Below are 24,035 nucleotides of genomic sequence, written 5' to 3'. Positions count from 1 at the left end.
AAAAAACAATCATATTATGTTGCCCCAAAGACCTTAAAGGTAGATTTGGACTCGTGCATCCTAAGATAAGGCAAAGAACCAGCCTCCCATTGAGTCCAAGAGACAGCTGGTTTCTGTTCTCACCTTTGCCTCTCAGACCCCTTTGTGCTGGGAGCACAGTTCACACAGCACATCTTTCTCTTTTTTGAATGGATGAGTGAATCAATCAATCGATTGGTCAATCCAGGAAAACCAAAGCATGAAAAATGGACACTTCTTCACCTCTCAAACGCCCTACTGCCTCACAGAATGTACACTTCAACTTACAAAGGTACAAAGACATCGTTAAGAAGTCACTGGACGTGAGGGTTCTCATCTCTTCGTGGTTGCAAACAAAAAAGGTCACTCAGCCACCGAGTAGGACAGGAGAGTTCATTGTTAATAAAAACAGTTATTTGGAAGGACCTTAACTGTCATCAGGGAGCCAGCAGACTAGCAGGCTGACATCTTCCACAGGCGGTTGAGAGCATTTGCTCGCTTGCATTTCAAAAGGTCCCTTCAGCCATAGTTAATAAGGTGGCTGCATACAGCTCACTGGCAGTGGGAAGAGCCGTCATCCACAAGTACCGGCAAGCTGTTCTGACTCTCAGGAGGGAAATGAGAATGAAGTTGGTGGAATCCACCTGGTCTAAAAACACCAAAATGTTTCCTTTGACTAGGAACCATACATATGGAGCCGTGGGTGTAGTTCAGGTGGCAGACCTGAAAGCCCTACCAGCGTACACAAAGCCCTGGGTTTGATCCTTAGCATCTCATAAACTAGGTATGGTGGTATATACCTGTAACCCCAGCACCCAGGAGCTAGAGGGTCAGGAGTTCAAGGTCATCCTTAACCTCATAGCAAGTTTTAGCCAGCCTGAGCTGCTTGAGACTGTCTCCAAAAAGTATTTCGGGTTTCACAGTCTCCTTAATGACTATGATGAAATTGAAAATATTGTCCCCAGAAAATATGCTTACCATAAACATGCCAGTTCTAAAAAGTAGCTGCTTTTTATTTTTGAAGTATAGTAAGAGAGACTACTTTTACTACTATTAAAATTAGAATATAAAAACATTTTTTAAAAATAGAAATTTAGAGCTGGGTGTGGTGGGGAACACCTTTAGTCCCAGCACTCGGGAGGCAGAGGCAGGCAGATAACTGAATTCGAGGTCAGCCTGGTCTACAGGGTGAGTTCCAGGACAGCCAGGGCTACACAGAGAAACCCTGTCTCGAAAAACAAAAGCAACAACAACAACAAAATAGAAATTTAGGGACTGGAAAGATGGCTTAGTGGTTATGAGTACTTGCTGCTCTTGGAGAGAACTTGAGTTCAGTTCCCAGCATCCATATGGCAGCTCATAACTTTCTGGAACTCCAGCTCTGGTCTGATGCCCTCTTCTGGCCTCCAAGGGCACACACATGGCACACACACACACCCCACCCCACAGAGAGAGAAAGAGAGGTGGGGGGGGGGAGTTTTTGTATGCTGAATTAATTTGGCACCCACTTTCAGGATCCCTTTTCCTGGCAGTCTACAACAGATTCGCAGACTTCTGATTAAGAACAAACTAGCCCAAAGCTCAGGGGATTGTTTCCTTATGAGTCACTTCATTTCCCAGGCAGGAAAGTCTGTTCTCCGGCCAAAGACCACATCACAGCACTGGCCAGCAACTATGGTTGTCAGGGAGCCAGATGACAGAGGATAAAACTCTCAGCCACCATCGTCATCACTTACAATGTGCCTCGATGCCAACCCTATTCTGTCCCCCAAATAAGCATCTTGTGTTCCCAATTAATTGCCATTCCTTGGAGGGATTAGAAAAAGACAGCCTTCGGTTACATGATGCAGCTCAGAATAGCTTTGCCTGTCTGCTATTTTTTTTTTCGAAGCACAGCTCTCTGTGAAATCATTAAAAAAAAATAAATAAAAGCAAACTAGAAGTGCAGTATTTATGCAGTTTTGGGGATGACCATTATGCCATAGAGTCATGGGAAGATGCTTACGTTAGGACGGAAAGAGAAGGAAAAAGCAGAACCGAAGTAATGTCCCACCCATCCGTGATAAACTATGCCCAGGATAAACCAAAGTGAGCAGGTCTTAGGACCAGCGTAAGCAAAGCCAGCCGAATCAGAGTCCATGTCTGTTTTCAGCATTACCTCTGGGGTTACATAATTTTTACAGATTTGAAGTCAGGAGACAAATGATACATCTGTATTAAATTAGCCTACCCTCCCAGTGGATCTCCCTCCCTGGTCTCAGCAGCCCACTCGTTCTGTGGCTTCCCTTGTGACTGACTTTGGGGGTGTAGGACCAGGGCAGAGCTAGCAGAACCCCCAGACTCAGACGACCACAAACCCCAAGTCTGGCATTAGAAAGAGCAGGAAAGACACCATCAGAGTTTCCAGCATCCGTCCTGGTTCCCTTCAGACCCTCCTAGTTTCTATCCTCAGAAGAGATCGGCTTCTGTAAACAAGGGTGGGTGTGGAGCGGGGGAGGGGGCTCCATGTTTAAATTCATGGGGTTTGTGGAACAGACATGTCGTCTTGTTTGTGCATGCCATTAGAGACTGATGTTCACATTCATATCGTTCACAAACAGACTGCCGTTTGGAGTCAGATGTAAATGGCTTGTCTGTGGTGACCAATTAGTGGTGAGAAACAGTACCGTCCCTCGGCTGCCAAGACCCTGGCCTGGCTCAGCTTCCGCCTGGCATCTGCGGTCCTCATGGTATTCCCATGAGAGCATGAAGTCAGCTACTCCCACGCAGCTACCGAGAAGACCGTGGATAGGTTCCTACGGCCGAATCTGAGGGAAAGAGACAGCTCCAACACGGAGAGGCTCCAAACACTGATGAGGGGTCAAGGTCAGATCCAAGTGAACTGCCTGCAGGTCTGCCCGCAGAGCCCTGCTGAACTCCTCCAGCGGGGCTCCCTAGAGAGTCTTTCATGGCCTGCCCTTCCTGCGGCTAGGGGAAGTGAGCAAGAACCTAGGGGGCCCCTCCTGCTCCCTGACCCCAGTGCTCTTTCCAGTCTGGACACACAAATGGCCTGGCTTCCTTTTCTGCTGGATCAAAGCCTTCTGAAGGGCCGTGGGGACGGCTCCACAGTCCGCTCGTTGGACTGTGGGGATGAACGATGGACACGCAAGGCTGCCTTTCATGGCCACTCTCACTCCTGAGCTCCACAGGCTCGACACAGGGTCTCGATCTCTGACTAACCCACCGTGTAACAGCTGAGGGGTGACAGACAGTTGCAGAGTTGAGAGCCAAAGGGGCAGAGGGATGTGAGGAGAACGTCACCCCAAAGGCAGCAGGATGGTAGGGAGGGACCAACCGCGTGGGAAAGATCTTCCCTAGAGGAACAGGGAACGGTTACCACACTAACAGCCCACGGGGCGTAGAAACAGGCTTAGCAGGAGCATGTCCCTAGGCAAGAAGGCGCCAGAGTCTCCTGGGGGTAGAAACGGCCTCAGCCAGAGGTTGTAGGTACCGGCCTGTATCTTCCAGGAGCATAGTTTAGAGCTCATCACATCCCGGCCCCTGACCTCTCAGTCTGTGTATAGGTCAGGCTGCAGCCTGATCTCAGTCTTCACCTCCATAACCATCTACCCCCCTCCTCCCCAACTCCCATCCCCCCACCCTCATCCCCTAGCCTTGCTTCAGTGCTAAGGTTCTGACTAGTGTTTGTTCAGACTAATCCCAAGGACAGGAGCCTGAGCTTGCGCATCTCAGTCCTGCTCCTACCCAGCTCTGGGCCCCTGGGCAGGTTCCTGCTGCCAACGCAGGGCTATCTGGTAGAGCTTCCTGGTAGATGTCTAGGTGCCTGAGTCCTAACCACTCTTCACTGTTTGACCTGAGGGCATGCTGTATCTACAGAGCCATCAAGGTCTGGTGAGGGGTCTGAGAGGTAGCTTAACCTCCCCCCCCACCCCCATCTGAAAAATCACAGTTGGAAACAGAGCTCAGAAAGAGGGCGGTGTCCAGCCAAGGCACGAGGCCAAGGCTCCAGTCTAGAAGTACAGTCTCAGAGACAAATGAGCCCGGCGGGGCACTGTCCACCTCCAGCACTCTGTCAGCTTCTGGCTTTTCCTCCCCTCCTAACCCCAGGTCACCATCTTGTCCTGTCCATACCATCAGCACCCTTTGTTTGGTGATCCTAGGCTGTGGCTCTGCTCTACATCAACATGGACTTTGAAACTCCCTCCTCCCGCCTCTCAGGCCAGCTTCTAGAAAGAGCCTAACTTGCAAGTACTCAGCTGCCTCTCATCTGAGCCTTGTATTCCAGTGGGGCCACTGGACCTCTCGCCTTCAGAGTCCCCTTACCTTAAACCTTTGCCCAGCTTCTGACACTGGAACATGATTTGGTCACCTACAAAATTCATGCTCCAGAACTGTGCGACAAAGTTACAAAATAAATAAATAAATCGCAAACCTCACTTCACAAAGCTTTAATTACATTCATGATTTTGCACTGGGGCTGTATTCATAGCTGGCAACAGGCTGAACATGCCTGCTTTAGAACACTGACTTCCTCTAGAACTCCCACCTGAAGTGAGGTGGTTGGTGCCTTTACCGGCAACCACATCTGCCCTTCCCAATGACAGTAACAGGCCCTGCACTCAACAATATCCATCAGCACCCATCTGTACCTCACCCTCACAGCACCCAGCTAAATGCCACAGATCTATCTATCTATCTATCTATCTATCTATCTATCTATCTATCTATATCTATCCACCTATCTAATCTCTCTATCTTTATCTCTTTTGAGATAGAGCCTTACTATATATCCTTGGCTGGCATGGAATTCATTATTTAGACCAGACAAGAGCTCATGGAGATCTGCCTTCCTCTGCCTCCTGAGCACTGGTGTTAAAGACATGTACTGCTATGTCTAACTGCTTTCACCTTTTAAAAATCTTCTATCTGTCCTCCAGCTCAGAGCATCTTATCAGTTATCCCTCCTCCAGTCTGCCCATCTCCTTCATCCCATCAGGCCCCCATTCCAAGCCTGCACATAGGAATGGGATTGCCAGGCCTAGGCTCCAGAGAGCAAGTGTCTCTGCCCATCTCAGAGGTAAACGACGTTTTCTCCCTTCCAGCAGAGCCATGCCATGCCAGAAACCCATCCTGCCTCCTGCCTCCCTGGCATGGTGAACAAAGACCTTTGCAGAGGAGGTCTTCGACAACATGACTAGTGCACGACAGAGCTAGGAAAAGTCTCCCTCTGACCCCGGGACAAGTGGCAGAACTGCACCCTGCCCACAGGAATTAAGCGGAAGTCATCCATTCCCAGATCGCGTCAGCAGCCCAAACCTTGCTGCCTAAGGGAAGACGGTGCAAACCCTAGAGCTCTCTACGCAAGAGTGTGCACACTGTACCATAGATGACACCAGCTCCTAGAGGCCTCTCTCCTCTTTCCTTGTAGGCCTTTTCCTTCACCATTTGTTGGCAGCCTCTAGTCAACCGCCACAGGCTCAGAGCCCTCAGTGGCTCCAGTAAACACGTCAGGAGCCCTGGTCTGGAAGGTAGAAGTGATTTGACCTGGGAAGTCAGGACATCTAAAGCCCCTGTGGATAGCACAGTGGATTTGTGGACATAAGCATCCCCTACATTTGTTGTACAGGCCAGATGTGTCGTGTTTTTCTGCTATTGGTCCTGGGGCAACATCCCAGGTGTCAGGTGTACAGAGGCCAACAGGGTGGAGATGACAAGGTCTCCCAAGAACTCCTTGCTGTAGGGTTAGGGAATTAGCGTCCTTTTGGTGAAGGAGGGCTGGGAGACCCACTGTCGCCTTGTGGGAGACTGCTCTGCAGTAGAACCTGTATTCCATCTTGTGGCTCTGTTTAGCTCCTGGATCTCTGCTTGGAGAGGCTGTGGATTGATTGGCATGGCGAGGAAGCAGAACACAGAGCAATCAGGCCACTGGCTCACTGTCCCTCAGCTGGCAGGTTCCAGAGCCATGTCCCCTTCAGACCTCTGTCCCACATCACCTCAAGGGAAGCAGAATGTCCCAGAATTTAGGGATGCCCCTTTCCCTGAATGTGCTGCTTCAGAGCCCATAGCACAGGCCATGGAGGCCATCCTGGAGTTCACCATGGTTAACAGTGACAATTGGAGCTTGGCCCTTCCTCCCCCAGCTTTCCTCCTCATATCCTAACCTTCCCTCACACTCAGTATCTCATTGTTGCTTCTTTCACCCAAAAATGGTCCTCAAGCCTGGTAGCTCAGGCCTCGGACCCCAGGCACTCGGGAGGTGGAGGATGGAGTACTGAAAGTTCCATGCCTGTCTGAGCTACAGAGCGTAGTAAAGGACAGCCTGGAACCCAGTGAAACTCTGCCTCAGAATGAAAGAATGAAAGGGGAAAAAAGGGGGGGGGAGGCTGGGTTATCTCAGTGGCACAACACTTTTTTAGCAAGCTTGAGACCTTAGGTTCAATCTCAAGTTAGGGAGAAAAGAGAAGAGAGGAGAAGAGAAGAAAAGAGAAGGGGAGGGGAGGGAAGAGGAGGGGAGGGGAGGGGAGGGAAGGGGAGGGAAGGGAAGAGAAGAGAAGAAGTTCTTCATGAGAAGATAGGAGGGGACTCCAGGATAACATAACACAGCACAGCACAGCTCAGCAAAACATAAACCATGCTGGTGGGAAACGTCCTGAGTCTAGGTCATAACCACTGCTCTCTGTTTTGATTTTCATCTCAGGGCTGTGATTCACATCTAAGCATCATCTTCCTGAAACGTTATCAGTCTTCCTCTTCCTCTCTAGGTTCTGAGGTGTTGCTAATCTGGCAGAGGCATCACTTTTGAGGAAAGTGCATCTGCTCTGGCAGGCCTGCTGAGGAAAAGCTGGTGACCCTGTCCTACAGCTCCTTTCCACACACCTGAACCTTACAGCAGGCCACTGAGTGCCGGTGTCAGCCTCTGGTCCCCATCCTCCATCCCACTCAGAGGGAAGCATTTTCAAGCACAGACCAAAGTTGCTAGGCCAGCCGTGGACTCCTGAGGGATAGTGGAGCCCAAAGGATGGCTGGCTCCATTTGGGTGAGAGGCACCCTAGGCAGGCCTGGGTACCCCCTCGCCTTCTTCTTGAAGAACAGTTGAGCTTGGGAGGCTGAGTCCACACCAGACAGTGAGCGCTGCAGAGAAGGGCAGGCTGGTGTCAGCCCACAGCCCCTGACACGAGGGAGAGCCCCAAAACGTAAATCCAACAAAAAATAGAAGAAAAATACAGTGCGGAGCAGGAACCACAATGTGGTCCTGAAGTTGATGGAGGATCGGAGTGAGCGGCAAAGGCCTCCTGGGTTCCAGAAGGCTCAAAGACAAGTTTCCCCAGGAGTACTCATCATGTGACCACTTCTGCTCTGAGGCGAGATGAGTGTGAATTTTTAATTTTTTTTTTGAACTTTTTATTTTGGAAAAATTCAAGGGTTGTGGGAAAACGGCAGTCCCCAGAACTAAGATACTAACACCAGTGGAGTGGTACCAGGGACACTGATCTGTAACTTTACCACCCCCGCTTGATTTGGGGACCCTGTCGGTCTGGAAGGTTAATACGTTGGAGAACGCCCCTCCGTTTGGACCTCTGTGGTCTTGGCAGCGTTGGGGAAGGAAGTACATGGTGGCAGAAGCTCACAGCAACAACATGTCTTCTCCCTGGTGTGGGTGATCTTGGTAACTCAGCTAAGCGGCCGTCTGTAAAGTTACCCTGTCCAGTGGCTGTTTCTGTCTCTTGTACTCTAGACCCAGTGCCCCCGAAGGTCAGGCATGTCAAGAGAATCCCCCCACAGTTCCAGCTCATGGTAACACTGGCTGTGTGTTGGTGTGGGCCAATGAGGATGACTACAACGACCGATCACAAAGCGAATAGAGACGCTTTGAAAGTTTTTTAAATTGTGTGTATGTGTGTGCATGTGTATGGGTGTTGTTCCTCAGGGGCTATCCACCTTGCAGGCTTTTTGGTTTGCTTGTTTGTTTGTTCAGATAGAATCTCTCACTGGAGAAAAGATTGTAGAGTAGGAGAGCCTGCCTGACCAATGATCCTCAGGGATCCCTCTGTCTCCACCTTCCCAGGACTGAGATTACAAGTGTGTGCCACCATGCCCAGGGTTTTTCCATGTATGCCAGGGAATCAGGTTGTCTTTACACTTCCAAAGCAAGCTCTTTACTGATTGAGCTAGCAACCTAGCCCAAGTCCAAGATACTTTAAAAAATCCTTTCAAGAAAGCCTGATGTAGTGGCACGGGCTTTTAATCCCAGCACTCGGGAGGCAGAGGTAGGCAGATCTCTGAGCTCAAAGCCAGCACTGTCTACAAAGTGAGTTCCAGGACAGCCAGGGCTACATAGAGACACCCTACTTGAAAAACCAAAAATCAAACAAAAACAAAGAAAAATCCTTTTGTTGGTGGCGCATGCCTTTAATCCCAGCACTCGGGAGGCAGAGGCAGGCGGATCTCTGTGAGTTCGAGGCCAGCTTGGTCTACAAAGCAAGTTCTAGGAAAGGCACAAAGCTACACAAAGAGACCCTGTCTAAAAAAAAAAAGAAAAAGAAAAAGAAAAAAAGAAAAAAAAAGAGCATGCTATCTATCAACTATTTATTTTTTTCCTAATAAAACATATCTTGGCCAAAAAGATGATTATGAAACCAGTTCTATCTTTTCATCATCCCCTGAGTACCTGAAAAGCCAGACAATTCCACTCAAAAACAAAGTAAGAGAAAGCAACAACCAGACATTGACCTTAAGCCGGATAGTGCACATGTAACTGCCAACCTCACTGGGCTCTGCAGTGGCTCCAGCTGCCTTCCTTTCTGGGAGGCCGGGGAACTTTCCTCTAGCCCCACAGCTGGTCAGCATGTCCCCATCCATTTTCTCCCACAGTCCAGACCCTCTGTGGGACCTTCACTACCCTTCCCATCTTGGAGCCTCAGACATCAATCCCCCCTGGATGGATGAACTTTCATAAATCCAAAGACTCCTCAGGGAGCAAACAGGGGGGAGTCTTAGCCACAGCCACAGCCCAGAGCACATGAGCTCCACATGTAACACCCAAGGCAATGTCTCTGCCCACTCACCCACCCCAGAGGCCTCAGAGCACTGTTCACGACCTGTAGAGAGACGAACTGACCAAAACCCAGCTGACAGACCTACCTCTCAGGGCTTCAACAGCTTCTCACCATAGCTCTTCAGATTCCAGGCTGCATGTGATTGAAGAACCTTCTAGCAGTAACCAGGAGCTCTGGACCCAGTTAAGAAAAATCAATCCCATCCCCAGAGGGAGTCTTCTCATCTCAGTCAGCTTTGGTTGCTGGTAGCTTCCTGCCAGCAGCACACAGAGGTGTGTGTGTGTGTGTGTGTGTGTGTGTGTGTGTGTGTGTGTGTGTGTGTGTGTGCCTGCTGCTGTGATCAGACCTCCATCAGCTGCCCTAAGGAGCAGCTCAGTGTGAGCTCCACCCTCCAGCTAAGTCTTCTGGGGACTTCTGGCTCCTCAGCCCTACAGGTGCTCCTGAAGAGGCTCCCTGGGCACCCAGCTTTCAGCCCTGCTGATCACCCCAAAGTTTTCTCACAGGCTTTGGTTTCACTCTGTGGCTGATGTTTTCTCTCAGCTGGTTCAGCAGGGTTAACACACCTCCAACTAACTCTAGGGAGTATTTTTCAGTGGGCTCTGTCTGGGCCACCTGTGGGAAGTAGGGCAGTGTCTTCTCAGTCCGTTGACTTTGCTTTGCTTTTAAACGATGCTAATATTAGTGAGGTCACAGGATGTTGTGACCATCCAGTGGCAGAATGGGTGTGACTAGGGTATGTGGAGTTGATGCTCCGTAAGTACAAATCCTCCATATTGGATAGTACTGCAGCCACTGCATGATTCTGACCTCAGAGGTTCTATAACCAACCACTCTGTTTGGCAATGAACACTCAGAGAAGAGAGAGTGAGGTTACAGGGGAGGAACTGTAACACCAAGGTTAGCCATATCCTCCCCCACATCAGTCAAGGAGCAAACGGGATCACGAAAACTGCTCAGAGGACCGGCTGGCCCAGCAGACACCATGGGCCACTGATCACCTGCTCATCCAGGCATCTATGGGAGCCAGTGGGCAGAGCTGCCCTTCTCTTTATGGTCTGGGAGCTTTGATGGAATGTGTCATCCATCTGCTAGCTTCTGTACTACAGCCCATAGTCTGTTTCTGTATGGCGCTTCCCTCCTGGGAGTTTAGAGCTAAGACAGTGTTCACTGCAAGTGTAGGAAAGAGCTATCACAAGTCCTTTGCAGCAGGGCTCAGAGCTCTGGGTTCTAAGTGCTGTTGCTTGTTCCCAAAGGTTTGAGTTGGCGGGGGGGGGGGGGGGGGGAGGGCTGGATTCAGGTCTAAATGTTCCTATCACAGTAGGTAGGACAGAGTAAGCCGCTGGAGTGTTCAGCTACAACAAACAGGCACATGTGTGTGGAAAGCAAGGGAACAGCCCAGAAATTATTTCTCAGGTGTCATTTTTTTCTAAGGTATTTTTTTCCATTGGCTTTAAACTTGACAAATAGGATAAGATGGCTGGCCACTGAGCCTCATGAATCCTCCTGTCTCCGCTTTCTCCCTGGCTGGGATCATAAGCACACACCAACTTTTGTTTGAAAGTGGGTTCTGAGGCCTGGACTTGGCTTCTTCTGCCTGCAAAGAAAGCACTTTACCAAATGAACTGTCCCCCTTGAGCAGAGAATGTTTGGACAGCTTTTATGCACTTGAACCTGAGGCTAGGACAATACAAAGGGAAGTCAGGGATCCAGCTTCCTCCGACTCATCTACCCAGAGACAGAGTGGGAGAGATGGGAGGGCTTGCTTAGAAGATTCCAATTTGCTAGCTGTAGATTATGGCCTTTGCCTTGGTTTAGCCTGAGAAAAAGCTACCCTTCTGTTTGCCACAAATAGAGGTTGGAGATCACACACACACACACACACACACACACACACACACACACACACACACTCCAGCAGCCACTCAGAAAAGAACAAGGGAATGATGTTGCTGCTGGCTTCAGACATCTGAGCAGAAGTGAAAACTGACTTCAGCCATTTTCACGCTCTCAAAGCCACAGGGCCCCTCAGAAACTTGGTGGGGAGAGGATCCTTGGGAGAGATGGTAAAGAATGCCAGGTTAGACGGGGTATCCGTTGTCAGACATGGTAGAAAGTCAAGGAGCTCAGAGAGGTCTTTTCAGGACAGGACTGAGACCAGACCCAACTCTGACTCACCCAGCTCTGTGTTCAGCCTGACTGCCTCCCTCCATCACTTTCCCCCATTTATTTTTGTGCATTTGAGGTGCCTTATGCAAAACTCAGGGCTCTCTTTCCATGACTCTACACCAACCTCCTGGTAGCAGCAGCAGCTCATCTCTAATTAAAACCAAAAGATGTGAGCAATAGAATAGTCAAGTGGAAAAACGTTACAGTAATCTAACCCAAGATTTACCTCCAAGGTAGTGGCGTGAGACATTAGATAGTCCCCTTTTAATGGCAACAAGTATAATACCAGATAAAATTGTCAATGAAGCAAGTACAAAGAACAAACATCCAGATCGCTGGAAAATGACCCATCATTAAGAACTTCTGTCGTACCAGGATGGCCACTAGTCTGTGGCCTTATTGTGCTGTCCACCCTGCAGTGTGCTATCTTGGACGAGGAAAATCAGAGATTTGCTGGTACCTGTGGTGGGCTTGGTCCAAAGGCTAATGGAAACCAGCAGCTGTAGCAGGTAGTGGGAGCAGGTTTGGTCTGGGGGGTGGAGAAGAAAATCTGCAGTTTATGGGTTAAAGATTATTTATTCAGTTGGAATAAACAGTTACAAGAAGTGGGGGAAACTACAACTCTCTTGGGTTAAGGTTATAGCTTTGGTCCAAGGTGGAAAGAGACTCAGCCAGAATGGGAAGATCCTTCAGGCAAGATGGCCATGAAGAAGTCAAGATAATGCAATCTCTCTATACACCCAGTGGATTGCTAAAACAAGCTTGAGTGAGGTGGTGGGTGGGGGGAGACCCAAGAGAGTACCGCTGGAAGTGACATCAAAGGGACATGGGAGGGCTCACTGCACAGCTGTTTCTCCAACCGCACCCAGCTTGGGCAGCGGAGTGTGGAGGGCCTCTTGTTCAAGATGTCTGAACATGCTCTCTGTTCAAGTGATTATCTTGCATCGCAGAACGTGACCAGACCCTTGGGGGAATCCAGACTACAAACTAAAGTAAAGGGGCTGGAGAGATGGCTCAGTGGCTAAGTGTAATAGCTGCTCCTGAAGAGGACCTGAGTTCAGTTCCCAGCACCCACGCCTGGCAGGCAGCTCACAACTGCCTCTAACAACAGCTCCAGGGGGATCCAAGACTTCTGGCCTCCACGGGCACCTGCACACATGTACACATACACACAGTCACACATACAAATAATTGAAAACACTCAAAATTAATCATGGAGAAACTGAAGGAACTGCTGACACTACACTGTGCAGAGATGGTAGGGGCAGGGCACCGTGTTGGGGGCTCATTTTGTAAACCAAGTCCAGATAAGTTCCTACCACCAAACACCATAACTGCAGGAGACTCCAACAAAACCAGCATCATTGTGGTGCAGTGAGCAGTTTTCAACAAAAGTTACCAGACACGAGAAAGACCAAACCAAACAAACAAAACAGAAAGTAACCAAAAAGAAGGCGAAGCCATGAAGAAGGCCTAAGGAGACTCCACAGCAGTTCCTATAGTTGAGGGGATTAAAGGAGATAGCCTCATAGATGTAAACTGCTACATCTCATGTTGAGAAGAGTCAGAAAATAGGTGCTCTCAACAGAGAAGGGGAAATGACAATAAGTAAATAATAAACAAAAAATAAGTAGGCTGGGGATATAGCTCAGTGGTTAAAGAATTTTCCAAGCACGCACAGGCCCTGGGTTTGACTCCTGGTACTATAAAAAATAATAAATAATAGAGGGGATTTCTGGAGCTGTGAATTACCAAAACTAAACTGGGAGGCTATGAGTGAAAACTGGAAACCTAGAAAGCTACTGCTTTCTCTTGGTTACCTCTTGCCTGGAATATTTTTTTTCCATTTCTATTCCTTCATTCAAGCCTATAAATAATCCTTCAGTTTGAAGTATTTGATGGTCTTGCTTGGTCCTTTGACTGTTTCAGTCTCCTAGGCTGCTAAGTTTTTACTTAGGAAATACACTTATAGCATCATGGGGTTTCCTTGCATGTGATAGCCTTCTGTCCCAGAAGTGGGGTAGGTTCTGGGTAACCTGATCAGCTGAGGGTTAACATTGGCCTTCAGTGGCAAAAGCTGTGAGTAGCCTCGACTTTAGCAAAGGTGCTTGGGATCCTCAGCGGTCCCGGGACCTCCTTTTTCAACCACAGAAGAAAGTCATGGCCAAGGAGAAAGCTCTTGGTATTGAGTTGCTACACTGGCCTGAGGTTGGGACAATGCATCCAAAATGGTCTCTGTGCTCTGCTTGCAGCCAGTCTCAAGTCAGTGCTCCACCAAGGGACTGCAGCTTCCTAACTGTACTGCAGAGCTCTCCAGGACCTATTTTCCTCTGTGGCTGTTGTGAAATCATTGTTTTTGTTGATAAACAAAGGGTGGGGACTCCCAGACCGCCATCTTGCCGACATCATCCCACCTCTATTTCATTTCCTAAATGAAGTTGGTTTTCAGTACTTCTCAAGCCTCGGGCACCATGGAGCAAAAACTCCATGCCTGTGTGTAATTTCTGTAAAGGAGTTCTAAACACAGGAGGTTGCTGACTCCACCAGGGGAGGCAGCAGGCCTCCGCGGCATGCGGGGTAAAGCTGAGGCCCCAGTTCATGAACTGGCCAGCTGTGAGAGTCCCCACTGGGTCCTCCAACTGTCTGAACTTCAATCTCCTCATCTTTAGAATTAAGACAGCAAACCCCAGCTCTTGGGGTTCTTGTGACAACAGGTCTATTAAGTAGATGGTCCTCAAATGTACCCAGAAAATGCGTATTAATTATTCTTTTAAGTATCACAAGTCCTTGCACACAAGACCTTAGGGTTTCTTGGTGGCTCATAGCTTGGAGCTGCCTAGCCTGCTTGAAGAACATTTCCTTGCCTTAAAATGTCCCTATCATGGTGTCCCCTCAATGTACGTCAGAGGTGACTCTCATCTGGGTCCCATCTGCAGAGGACTGACAGTCTGCTCACTTCCAGCTGCCAACTGTCACCAAGCTGAGGCTCTTCCTGGCCAGGACAACTGTCTATACTCACACAGAATCCCAGCTCTGGGACAGAGGTGAAACTCTGAATAGTAAAGATCTCCGAATCCATTTTTGGTCCCCTTACCTTACCTCAAGCCTTCCCAGGGAATTTTTCCTGGGTATATAATACTCCAGACTTCAGGCTCCATCACCAACCTCACTTGGGTGAACCAGCCTATATCCTGAAGGACAACCATAGCATCTGAAGATGTGAAGAGTGTGAGTTCTCTCCACCCCTTCCCCTAGGCATCAGATCCCACGGGTCCCTCTCCAGCAGGATATTTGTAGGCCCTCTTCTGCCCATATCCATGGCTAGCCCCACAGGTCAGGGCACTGGTGGTCTAGACAGTCACCTCTGACCGGTTCTCATGCTCTCCTCCTCTCGCGTGACCACCGATTTGTTTTCTCGATGGTACTTGACAGCCCCTTGAGGGACTTGTAAAGAGCCTTTGCTCATTGGCTTGTTCCATTGCTGCTGCCTGTCTTCACACACTGGAACAAAGGGTAAGACCCACGAGAGGGGATGGCGCTGTCTTTCCCGCCACCATACCTGTAGTAGCCCCCGACAGTCACGATTGCTGGATGACTGAAGGAGTCATTATATCTGGTCTCATCGTCCCATTTTACAGGGTTCAAAAGGGGACTCTACTTTTGCTTCACATTAAAAAGCCAGGGAGTAGCTGCAAGAGACCCAATCCCAGGCTTCCCCATCTGCAGTCCATTCCTCTTTTCTCTCCAACCTGTGCTTCTTGGAAAATCCTTCCCAGACCTCCATTCCACAATCCCACTAATGACGGGTTTTAGAGCAGTGGTGCGGGGAGCTTCCAACCCCGAAAGCTGAGCAGCCTGCCACAAACTAAGCTTTCTTAGTGACTCAAAGGTCAGAGGCCTTTACAGTTCAGCCACTGCAAGCCCCCCTGAGACCCCAGGGGACACCCTAGCTGCAGGGTCTACCCTGGCAGGCTGTGGTCACTGCCAGCCCTCACAGGCCACAATATCCAGGAAGTCTTCCCACAGCATCCGTAGACGCTGGTAGTGAGTCAGGCTCACTGCACAGGACACTAAGGACATAAAGGAATGGGCCCGATCAGGGACTGGGCTGGGCAAGCACAGTGACTTCAGGAGTTGGCATTGGTGGGTTCTCTCTAGGGAAGAAGAGGCCACTTCTTCATTAAAGGCAGGACTCCAGGATGCCCCGGCAGCAACTGGTACCCACTGATACCTGCTTGGGCTCTAGATCCTTTCAGATCCGTCGGAATGCTTCACCTTCGCCTCTCAGGCGAGTGTCTCATTGTTGCTTTGTTCCTTAACAAACTTCCCTGCAAAACCACCAAAGAACGCGATTCTAAAAAAGATGGAGTTGAGGGAACAAGTCAAAAGGGGAAATAAGAGTGAAAAGATTAAGAAGTGTGGAAGAGAAGGGCGACAAGCGACAGCCTCCTGGAAAACTTCTCTGTTCTCCCAGGGGACCCCCCCCGCCCCGCCCCCCCCCCCCCGGCTCTGGATCTTTTAGAGCCCAGAGCAGAGAGTACAGGAGCTGAGAAATAAGCATCTGGAAGACAAAGTCAGATCAGCACCTTCCGAGACCTAGTTCTCCTAGGGCTGAGACAACATGATCATCCACCCAGTGTTTCCAAGAGCCCAGAGGGTGTTCCTTGCTGGAGACACTGTAGACACAGCCTCTCCAATCCTGATGGCAAGGCTGAGGCACAAGGCTCCTTGGCCATTCCCTAGCACATCATAACTGCATGATGTGGGGTATCAGGGACTGGGGGCGTGTAGAGGAGATAAGAGCAGACAAGAGAAGGTGTGGCCCTGTGTAAAGACCCTTTCAGCTTCGGAAACTTGGTGAGGCAGGCTGTGGGCAAATCATTTTAACCCTGGGATTCAATTTTCCCATCCATAAAAAGCAAACAAAATTGCCACCATGCTTGGCCAAATGTGTGGCTATTGATAGGTTATGAAGTTAGTTTAAATAATGTGGCACCGACTAACTTAGAAATAGCCAGACTGATAGAGCTGAGTAGAATGATCCACACTTATACTAAAATAAGTTTAAATGTTGGCATTTTGAAGCCAGGTGGTGGTGGCACACGCCTTTAATCCCAGCACTCAGGAGGCAAAGGCATGTGGATCTCGGTGAGTCTGAGGCCAGCCTGGGCTAAAGAGTGAGTTCCAGGAAAGGCTCCAAAGTTACACAAAGAAACCCTGTCTTGAAAAACCAAAAAAAAAAAAAAAAAAAAAAAACCCAGAAAACAAAACATTGGCATTTTGAATTAGTGGAAAAAGGAAAAATGACTCTGAAAAGGATGTTGAGGGACTTGGACATTTTTATGTTGAGCTGTAGTGGAATATTATTTTAAGATGTGTTACATTTGTTTATGCTGTGGAATACTTGTTTTACTGATGCAAAAATGTGTTGCATTCTTTTATGTTGCATTTGTTTAATTCTGTGAAGCTGTGCTACTTTGCCTGCTTAAAATACCTGATTGGTCTAATAAAGAGCTGAACGGCCAATAGCAAGGCAGGAGAGAGAAAAAAAGCGGAGCCGGCAGGAAGAGAGAATAAATAGGAGGAGAAATTTGGGAAGAAGAGATCAAGGAGGAGCAAGAAAAGGAGAAAGACAGGAAGACCAGGGGCCAGCCACCCAGCTATACAGCAAGCCATGGAGTAAGAAGTAAAGAAAGGCAAACAGAAATAGAGAAATATAAAAGTCCAGAGGCAAAAGATAGACTGATAATTGGTTAAGAAAAGCTGGCTAGAAACAAGGCCAGGCATTCTTACATAAGAATAAGCCTCTGTGTGTGATTTATCTGGGAGCTGGGTGGTGGGCCCCCAAAGAACAAAAGAGTCAAAAGAGTAAAAAACAGCCAACTACATTGAGCCTTGGTGGTAACCAGAGAAACTAAAGTATCATTGGGGTTCCATCATCTCTTTCTAGACAGACAATCAGGACAACTTGGTCCTACAGTAGGATGTGTGGTTGATTCACCCCTGCGGGGAGGGAAGTTGTGTTGGAGAAGTGCAGGGAGGCTGGATGAGACCACAGCGTGGAGAAGCTGGAACACCTGGAATGCCCATCAGGAAGGGAAGGTCAGATCTGCGCAAAGCAGTGGCAAGTTCCTATGTCAGGGAAAGACACGCTGTGGAATAACATCTGTGTGTGGTCAACAGCAGCCGGGATTCAGGTACCAAGCGCCACACTGTCATCCACAGAGGCATTATCTTCCTGTTTTAGGCACCTGGACTGGGGCCAACCTGGCTCTTTGGCTTTAATGCAGAAAAGACTTTCTGGAAGAGCCAGTGAGAAGCAACTTGGGAATTTATTTAAAAAATACAAAAGTGCTCAGGGAAAGAATGGATACAGGATTCCAAAAGAAGAATCTCAGTTGTCTCAGCATTACCACAATGTACTTTTCCAAGTGGTTCTCAAGTCACATCTCACAGGGTTGCTAAGAAAATTCTGTGTGTGTGTGTGTGTGTGTGTGTGTGTGTGTGTGTGTGTGTGTGTCTGTGTCTGTGTATGTCTGTGTACATACATGAATGCAGATGCCCATGTAGGCCAGAAGAGGGATTCAAATTCCTCGGAGCTATAGTTACATATGCATATGGGTGGCTATGAGTCACTCAGAACCAAACTCTGGTCCTCTGGAAAAGCAGCCCACCCACTTAACTGTTGAATTATTTGTCCAGTCTATATCAAGCTTTCAAAGACTTTATTCTAGTTTTGAATTATGTGTATGTAAGGGGAGGAGGTGGAGTGTGTGCATATGGGTGCAGGTGCCCACACAGAGGCTAGAGGCATGAGACTCCCCTGGAGCTGAAGTTACAGACAGTTGTGAACTGCCTAATGCAAGTGCCAGGAATCGAACTCAGGTCTCTTGGAAAAAAAAAAATATGTACTCTTAAACATGTAACCATTTCTCCAGCCCATAGCATGCTTTTAAAAACAGTGTTCATTAGGGAAAAACATGAAAAAAAAGTACCAAAACACAAATGACAGTTCACTATGGATGGTAGGGAATGTGAATGATTGTTACATCTGGAGCAGGGACACCTGGTTTCATGTTTTAAAATTTCCCACATCAAACAGAAAAAAAAAAAATCAAAATGAAAATCACATGTTCCAAGTTCAAAATCTGAGTGCTTGAAACAGGCAGAGCGACACAAACCAAGCATGGGTAGTTGTTGTGTGCCAATCACAGCCACAGTTGCTAGGGGTGTGTGTGTGGGACCTACCTACACTCTGAAGTCCCTGAGTTAGACCTAGTAAGGTAAAGGATCCTTTTCTTAAAAAAAAAAAAAAAAAAAAAAAAAAAAAAAAAAAAAAAAAAAAAAAAAAAAAAGAATGTTCTGGAAGGGTCTAGCAAAGCAGGGGTGAGGGGCAAAGGACTTTGGGGGTTCCAGGCATGATGCCAGACAGAGGAATGGCTGAGGATGTCCCCTTCAGAGAGGGACCACAGGGAAGAAGGGAGCCTCATCCCAAGCCATTCTTCCTACCTGGGCCTAATGCTTCTCCTCAGCCACAGACACTCTGCTGCTGCTCACCCGGGCGGAAGGACGGCCAGCCCAGCCCTTTCAGCTCCCTGGGCAGGCACCTTTTGTCCCTTGCCTGCCTTGGGAAACAGGCTCCTTGGAGACACAGACTGGGCCTAGAGTTTACGCGTTGTGCAGTTTTCTTTATGTCTGAGTTAGGCTGTCTGGCTTTGGGCCCTTGGTTGCTCTACATTCAGCTTTCCGTGGATCTGGGAACCCCCTTTGTCTTCAGAGGCCCTCCTTCCCATACCCTGAATCTTTTCTGTGAACCCTGGCCTCACCTCACACTTCAGCCCAAAGCTGAAGTTTCCCACACAAGCTCACGGAGCATGTGACTCAGGTCTAAGCGGGGTTCCTGAGCCAGAGAGTACCTCAAGTCTCCTTCCCTCAGGCAAACGCACTGGCCCATGAGCGATGATGTCAGGTCCAGGAAGTACATTCACTGGCCCTGTGTTTTCTTCCTCAGCCTGGTTTACCTCACAGGGTTCCAGAGCCGGGTGCAAAGAGCTCCTCAGCCTAAACCGGGAGGAACAGGGAGCAAGTATTTTTCCAAGTTGTAACCACAGAGCAGAAACACTCCTTAGCCTCTTGCCTGAGTCTGAGTGAGCTTAAAGCCAGTGAAGAATACAGGAGAGGGACAAGTCAACCCAGGTGGGGACCCAGGCTGCTGCATGCTGGGAGCTGGAGGACACAGTGAGGTGCATGGGTGGCTTCCAAGCCAGGCTGAGGCCGAAAGTACTGGTGAGGAGGAACTTCTCTAGCCTGAGTTCCTTCTATGGCTGTGTCACAGTTTACCCCTTCCCGGTCTCCTGAAAATGGAGGCAATATAATCCACAGCTCCCTTTCCAGCCTTAGAAAAGAGGAGAGGTCATAAAGGCCCATGAAGGAGAGGGGAGACATCTGTCTCCGGTTGGCTATAAGTCAGTTCAGGGGTGGGGGCATCCAGCTTCCATCCCACAGGAGAGATGAATAAGATAGCCCAAGGAAGCTTCTCACTGCTTCCCTGGGCCCCTCTTCTCACCCATTTCACTCCTAGTAGAGAAGACAAAAAGCCCAGTTTACGCTCTACCCACCTCATTAGTAAATGCTCTTCCAGAACATTCTTGCATCAGTGGGTCAGCCCATCTCCTCCATGCCTTTTATTTGGGGGTGGGGAGCAGTGAACTTTATTGATGATGGTCAAGAGAGTAGGGGTCCTAAGCCCTTCCCCTTCTTCCGGAAGTCTATGAGGGAGGGGATGCTTAGTGTTGGGGGCTGAGTTGGGACAGAGACTCTGGTGGTTTGAAAGAAAATGGCCCCCAAAGGGAGTGGCACTATTAGGAGGTGTGGCCTTGTTGGAGGAAATGTGCCACTGTGGGGGTGGGTTTTTCGATCTCTTTTGCTCAAGCTTCCCTCAGTGTGGCAGTCAGTCAACTTCCTGTTGCCTGCAAGGTGTAGGTAGCACTCTCAGCTCAAGCACTATGTCTGCCTTCATGCTGCCATGCTCCTTGTCCTGATAATAATGGACTGAACCTCTGGAACTGAGAGTGAGCTTCCCCACTTAAATGTTTTCTCTATAAGCGTTGCTGTGGTCATGGTGTCTCTTCACAGCAACGAAAAACCCTAACTAAGACAAACTCCTCAGCAGCTGAGGGCCTCTTTCTTGCTCTCATGTTCATGCTGGGGTGGGTGGTCCAAGACTTCTTACTTTGTGGAGGCCATAGAGGCCATGAGGTCCGCCATCCTGTTGCTATAGCCATATTCAGTCATACCAGGAAATGAGCTTTACAAAGTTGTCATTGAGAGCAAAGAATGCCAGCTCCAGCATCAAAGGCAGAAGAATGGGCGTCATATTTAAAGTTGCAGGAGACAACCTGGTTGTCAGTGTAGCCCAGGATGCCCTTTAGAGGGTCCTCAATGCCTGCTTCACCACTTTCTTGATGTCATCGTACTTGGCAGATTTTTCCAGGTAGCATGGCAGATCCACGGCGGACACACTGGGGGTAGGAACAGGGAAGGCCACACCAGTGAGCTTCCAGTTCAGCTCTGGGATGACCTTGCCCACACCCTTGGCAGCACCAGGGATGCTGGTGGTGAATGCAGGGATGATGTTCTGAGCAGCCTCATGGCCATTGTGCCACAACTTCCTGGAGGGGCTATCCACAGTCTTCTGGGTGGCAGTGATAGCATGGGCTGTGGACATGAGTCCCTCTGCAATCCTAAAGTTGTCGTGGATGACGTTGGTCAGGGACACTAAGCAGTTGGTGGTACAGGGAACATTGCTGACAATCTTAGGTGAACTGTCCTACTTCTTGTGGTTCACACCCATCACAAACATGGGGGCATTAGCAGAAGGGGCAGAGGTGTTGACCCTTTTGTCCCTACCCTTCAAGTGGGCCCCAGCCTTATCCATAGTGAAGATACCAGTAGACTCCACAACATACTTGGCACCAGCATCAGCCCTTTTGATGTTGGTGGGCTCTCACTCCTGGAAGGTGAGGATACCTCCCCATTGATGACAAGCTTCGCATTCTCAGCCTTGACTATGCTGTTGAACTTGCCGTGGATGGAGTCACACTGGAACATGTAGACTATGTAATTGAGGTCAATGAAGGGCTAAGTGATGACAATATCCGCTTTTCCAGAGTTGAAGGAAGCCCTGGTAACCAGGTGCCCAATACAGCTGAATCTATGCACCCTGACCTTCACCATCATGTGTCAGGCATGAGGCTGGTACTTCATGAAAAGATGTGGATGTTTCTGGAATAGAGAGGAGCAGAGAGTCCACCATGCCTTCTTCAATGGAGGAAAATAGACACAGGTGATAAGAATGCATACTATTCGCCGGGCAGTGGTAGTGCGTGCCGTTAATCCCAGCACTCGGGAGGCAGAGCCAGGTGGATCTCTGTGAGTTCAAGGCCAGCCTGGTCTACAGAGTGAGTTCTAGGACAGGTTCCAAAGCTACAGAGAGAAACCCTGTCTGGAAAAACAAACAAACAATCAAACAAAAAAACCAACTAAACAAAAAAAAAGGATATATACTATTCATGCACCAGTTCACCTACACAGCATCTTTTACATTCCAACCCTGTACTGGGCCCCAGGAACATTCCAGAACACAAATGAATGCACAACCATCCCAAAACTCACAGAACTTGAATTATCAAAAGAAGGCAGAGGAGAGAAGAATGACCATAGGGGTATGACACATTATCAACTTGTCCTGGGTGATAGGAAAAACAGGTCCTCCAGGGGCAGCAATGTGTGTGTGTGTGTGTGTGTGTGTGTGTGTGTGTGTGTGTGTGTGTGCGCGCGCGCGCGCGCGCACGTATGTGTGTAGAATAGAGAAAGCATGCATTCTAGTATCTGCAAATAGGAATATCTGACCAGTTTTGTAAAGTCCAGTCACACAGCTGGTTATGGATACATTCACGTGAGCATGTTTGGTTGTGAGTGGGATGTACAAATTAGGACCAGAAGCCTTTTGGAGAAGGAGGTTCAAAACGAGAGTTTTGAAGAATTTTTGTTATTTTGTTGTGTGTGTGTATGTGTATATGTGTGGTGGGGGGGGTGTTGTGCGCAAGAGTCAGATACCTACAGAGGCCATAAGACGGCATGGGAGTCCCCAGAGGTCGTAAGCCTCCCTGCATCAATGGTGGGAACTCAAGACAGGTCCTCTGTAAGAGCAGTACACACTCTCAGTGGCTCACCCACCTCTCCAGCCTCAGAACATGTACTTTAATCTCAGCCTCTGCCTGTTTCTTGTTTTTGTGTTAGCATTTGGCCTAGTCTAATATTTCAGACTCTGAGCTCTCATAGACCTGAGTACTTGACATGGCTGGCCTCCAGGGCTGGGGCAACTGTTTTGGGGGGAGAGTAGGGGCTGAGCAGAGTGTTTACCATCACACTGAGGCGCCGCCAACAGGTTGCTTTCTCACTCTTAGAAAGCTTCAAAGACAATCCAACCCCTTCCAAACCATGAGCATATGTTTAAAGGGTGCAGAGATGTCCATAAAAGTGGCTGGAGAAACTGAGGTCAGGATGGGGGCGAACAGTGAGATCTTACAGGACAGACGCTGTAGAAGGGGGTCTTCCCAGCCCTTCCCCTCTCCTTCCTCCTCTTCCTCACTTTCTCGAACCCTTCCAGAAGGGCCATCTGGAAGGAAGGCCGACTGTGTGCTGAACTGAAAAACACTAGCTGGAGGCGTCTCTTGAAGGCCCCTACCAAGGTGCCTTCTCTCTGTGCTCCTCGGTTTCTCTATAGTCTCCAGTACGATAAGCAAGCCCAGCCCTGTGGGTCTGGCTCCCTTGATCCTGCTTTTATGACTTCAGTTCTCTGTGAAGCAGAAACAAAGGCAAATTCCTTACTGTGAGTCAGTGGAATGGCTGCTGACCCTTGCTAGATGGTCTGCTGCATTCTTAGCCAAGAAGAGCTCCATGATCTTACACCCCAACACTGTGGCATGGCTGTTGACACCCCATTCTATACTGTTCTGTCTTTCTGGTGTCAGATTCCAAACAGGCCAACCTCAGGCCTGGACAAAGAAGGCAGCTAAGACATTCTCCACTCTGCCAGCTAAGGGAGTATTTGCTTGTTAGACATTAACCTAGACTGGGAAAAAGCCACACCCCTTCTCAGGTGGCCTCCATGGCAGACAAGATAAGGAACACTATTAGTGTGTGCCTGTGTCCAGCCAACCAATACACTAGGCATTTATAACCAGTGATTCTAACCCTCACACCCCATGATTAATGGGAGACAGGCAGCCTCGGTGTTTAGACATGGAAACTGAGGCTTCAAGGTTGACGGGTTTGCTCAAAGCAGCCCATTTGCAAGAGGCAGAGGCAGAGCAGGGTAGCTATCTCCACAGGCAGGACCAGAACCACCAGGACACCCTCCCCCAAAAAACTCAGGTGAAGATGAAGATGCCCAGAACCCTTCCCCCAGCTCCCTCCTGCTCGCTAGACAATATGGGCAAATACTCCACATCTCTTACCATCTGGCCTCCCCCCAGCTCTGAATCCCCTGCTGATGTATGTCTAGATTTTCTTGCTGACAGAATGATTAGGTTGATCCATCATATCAGGCAACAATTTCTCCCCTCATCCACCTCACATCTATTATTGGGGGTTGAGTGATGGAGTCGGCTCATCAGGCCTGTGTATGTCAGCACTGATCAGCTGCTGACTCTGTGTGAGGAAGGCGGTGGAGCTGAGAAATCACTGGGCCTCCCTGGCCTGGCTTGCATAGAGGCAGTGCCCTACCGTAGG

General features: G+C 49.0%; 1 protein-coding gene and 1 pseudogene across 1 annotated transcript in view; both read right to left on the bottom strand.

The window, feature by feature from the left end:
* Positions 1–9,710, bottom strand: part of Blk (BLK proto-oncogene, Src family tyrosine kinase) — a 46,082-nt gene extending 36,372 nt beyond the window's left edge. Inside the window, exon 1 of the mRNA XM_028884187.2 lies at positions 9,160–9,710. The gene's annotated coding sequence lies outside the window, so the exon portion shown is untranslated. The remainder of the gene's footprint in view (positions 1–9,159) is intronic.
* Positions 9,711–20,401: 10,691 nt separating this feature from the next.
* On the bottom strand, positions 20,402–21,616 carry LOC114703341 (annotated as a pseudogene).
* Between the last annotated feature and the right edge of the window lie 2,419 nt (positions 21,617–24,035).

Source organism: Peromyscus leucopus, chromosome 9 (genome assembly GCF_004664715.2).
Source record: "Peromyscus leucopus breed LL Stock chromosome 9, UCI_PerLeu_2.1, whole genome shotgun sequence".
Lineage (NCBI taxonomy): Eukaryota > Metazoa > Chordata > Mammalia > Rodentia > Cricetidae > Peromyscus > Peromyscus leucopus.
Note: the sequence above shows the minus strand (reverse complement) of the source record. Positions and strands in the feature narration are given on the sequence as shown.